The sequence below is a fragment of the Anopheles ziemanni genome (genome assembly GCF_943734765.1).
Source record: "Anopheles ziemanni chromosome X unlocalized genomic scaffold, idAnoZiCoDA_A2_x.2 X_unloc_22, whole genome shotgun sequence".
Lineage (NCBI taxonomy): Eukaryota > Metazoa > Arthropoda > Insecta > Diptera > Culicidae > Anopheles > Anopheles ziemanni.
Window position 1 is genome coordinate 112,501 of NW_026689788.1, and position 3,507 is coordinate 116,007.

At 48.2% G+C, this 3,507-nt stretch overlaps 2 non-coding genes across 2 annotated transcripts in view; both read right to left on the minus strand.

Moving 5' to 3' along the window:
- The window catches only part of LOC131291977 (large subunit ribosomal RNA), a 4,089-nt gene extending 3,709 nt beyond the window's left edge, over positions 1-380 (minus strand). The window contains exon 1 of the ribosomal RNA XR_009189706.1: positions 1-380. This exon is cut by the window's left edge and continues 3,709 nt beyond it. This is a non-coding gene — a ribosomal RNA (large subunit ribosomal RNA).
- Positions 381-867: 487 nt separating this feature from the next.
- On the minus strand, positions 868-1,022 carry LOC131291985 (5.8S ribosomal RNA). Its single transcript, XR_009189713.1, has one exon. It is a non-coding gene; the product is annotated as a 5.8S ribosomal RNA (ribosomal RNA).
- Positions 1,023-3,507: the final 2,485 nt, after the last annotated feature.

Here is a 3,507-nt window from a genome sequence, read left to right on the forward strand (position 1 = left end):
TTTCCCTCACGGTACTTGTTTACTATCGGTCTCATGGTTGTATTTAGCTTTAGAAGGAGTTTACCTCCCACTTAGTGCTGCACTATCAAGCAACACGACTCCATGGTACGCTCGGTCCATCATCCAACGGGCGCTGTTCTACGGGCCTATCACCCTCTATGGGTTCTGAGCCACATTCAAGTTGGACTTGAAAAGCGCTAAGATGACGGATAGTGAGACGCACCAGTACACGGAATCGGATAGACGGACTGGCCGCCACCCCTACGTGCTGAGCTTCTCCCGTTTCGCTCGCAGCTACTCAGGGAATCCCGGTTGGTTTCTTTTCCTCCCCTTATTAATATGCTTAAATTCAGGGGGTTGTCACACATGAACTGAGGCTTATGTACCTTGCGGTTGTTATCGTCACATCTGGCTTGCGACTACTTTGTTTCAATGTCCAATATGTACCGTTGGACTCGGTTAACGGGCTGTTAGCCCGCGTGTGGTTTAACTCACTGATACCTTCCTTTGCCCATACGCTAGTTTGTTTGTGTTCCTTTGGTCAACTTCCATACTTGAATCATTTGTGCTATTCGCTGCTGCTTCGACGCTACTTTGACATCTTCGCTTCTATTTAAATAAATAAATAAGCTGAAGCTAGACATCAGTAAACACCACCACAGACACCACAAGCACGCCTTCTCCTCGTACTTCCGCCTCACGCGGGAACACGACGCTCTAAATACTTCGAATTCCAATGCCAGTATATTGTAAACCACGGGTTCTTTAATGCTAGCGGGTCGTCGCGACCCTAGTTAACATCATGGTGCACGTCTCGTGACGGGTGTCACGGCGTAGTTAAATGTATGCGATACATTTCTCAAATATAAGCGCTCAGTCATCTGTACATCATGGTAGGTTCCCACGACGTGCAATATGCGTTCAACTTATCAATGTTCATGTGTCCTGCAGTTCACATTATGACGCGCAGTTAGCTGCGGTCTTCATCGATCCATGAGCCGAGTGATCCACTGCCGAGGGTGACTAACTTGCGTAAGCCGCCGCTGTGCGCGTATACCCGTTCCCCGTAGGGAGGAGCAAGCCGCCGCTTAGAGACGAAGCATAAAGTGTCCTCATTCCACATAGGGCAAGCTGGATGAATCCATTTTACTCAGGACGGCCGAAGCGGCGTGGACCAGGGGAGAACTGAACCTTATACTTCACACCACAGTAAGTCTACGTGTCCTCTTCCACATAGGGCAAGCTAGAACTAACTATCTTACCCAGGACTGCCGGAGCAGCGTGGACCAGGGGAGGAACACACTTTTCATGGAAACGTAAGGCATCCATGACTGCCATAACGTAAGCCGCCGCTGTGCGCGTATACCCATTCCCCGTAGGGAGGAGCAAGCCGCCGCTTAGAGACGAAGCATAAAGTGTCCTCATTCCACATAGGGCAAGCTGGATGAATCCATTTTACCCAGGACGGCCGAAGCGGCGTGGACCAGGGGAGAACTGAACTTTATACTTCACACCACAGTAAGTCTACGTGTCCTCTTCCACATAGGGCAAGCTAGAACTAACTATCTTACCCAGGACTGCCGAAGCAGCGTGGACCAGGGGAGGAACACACTTTTCATAGAAACGTAAGGCATCCATGACTGCCATAGTGCGTAAGCCGCCGCTGTGCGCGTAAACCCGTTCCCCGTAGGGAGGAGTCAAGCCGCCGCTTAGAGACGAAGTATTAAGTGTCCTCTTCCACATAGGGCAAGCTAGAATGAACTATCTTACCCAGGACCGCCGAAGCAGCGTGGACCAGGGGAGAACTGATCTTTATACTTCACACCACAGTATTGAGTAATGTGCCCTCTTCCACATAGGGCAAGCTGGAATGTTCCATTTTACCCAGGACGGCCGAAGCGGCGTGGACCAGTGGAGGACTACACAATCATGAGGTTTGATATCGACTTGTGTGTTTCAATAGGGTACCGATGGTATGTTTTGAACCGATTTGATTTAGCCATTCTGAAGTCATCACTTGGTTGAAGCGCTGAACTAGGGAGGCATCGTTTACATATATATTGGGTTTCGCATGCTCTACTAGGTTAATGTCATAGGGTTGGCTATCGAGCATGCCCAAGTGATGACTTGATTGTGTGCTTGCTTGAATTCTTCACATTTCATACCATCGGTTAGTTGTCGAATCATTCCTCGATCATAACCTTCGTTCTTGGTTCATGTATGCTCTCTTCCACATAGGGCAAGCTAGAATTAACTATCTTACCCAGGACCGCCGAAGCAGCGTGGACCAGGGGAGAACTATACTTTGTCTTGTATGCCCTCTTCCACATAGGGCAAGCTAGAATTAACTATCTTACCCAGGACCGCCGAAGCAGCGTGGACCAGTGGAGGACTATACTTTGTTCATAACACCACAGTATTGAGTAATGTGCCCTCTTCCACATAGGGCAAGCTAGAATGAACTATCTTACCCAGGACCGCCGAAGCGGCGTGGACCAGTGGAGGACTACACAATTAAGAGGTTTGATATCGACTTGTGTGTTTCAATAGGGTACCGATGGTATGTTTTGAACCGATTTGATTTAGCCATTCTGAAGTCATCACTTGGTTGAAGCGCTGAACTAGGGAGGGGCATCGTTTACATATATATTGGTTTTCGCATGCTCTACTAGGTTAATGTCATAGGGTTGGCTATCGAGCATGCCCAAGTGATGACTTGATTGTGTGCTTGCTTGAATTCTTCACATTTCATACCATCGGTTAGTTGTCGAATCATTCCTCGATCATAACCTTCGTTCTTGGTTCATGTATGCTCTCTTCCACATAGGGCAAGCTAGAATTAACTATCTTACCCAGGACCGCCGAAGCAGCGTGGACCAGGGGAGAACTATACTTTGTCTTGTATGCCCTCTTCCACATAGGGCAAGCTAGAATTAACTATCTTACCCAGGACTGCAAAGCAGCGTGGACCAGTGGAGGACTATACTTTGTTCATTACACCACAGTATTAAGTATGGTGTCCTCTTCCACCATAGGGCAAGCTAGAACTAACTATCTTACCCAGGACCGCCGAAGCAGTGTGGACCAGGGGAGGACTATACTTTATACTTCACACACTAGCCATACTGAAGTCATCACTTGGTTGAAGCGCTGAACTACGGCGGGGTAATCGTTTACAGGTTAATATCATATAGCTGCATGCTCATTAGTAGATAATGGAATATTGTATGGCAATATGAGCATGCCCAAGTGATGACTTTGTTTCAAGCTCAACAGGTAGGGTATTGAGTCCTCTTCCACATAGGGCAAGCTAGAATGAACTATCTTACCCAGGACCGCCGGAGCAGCGTGGACCAGTGGAGGACTCTATACTTTATACTTCACACCACAGTATTGAGTACGACTTGCATAAAGCCCCTAATGAGAACCACGAGGGCTCTCTCAATGTAGAACCACGAGGGCTCTAGTACCGATTCTCTCGGTACGGCTTGGTCCGTGTTCCTTTAT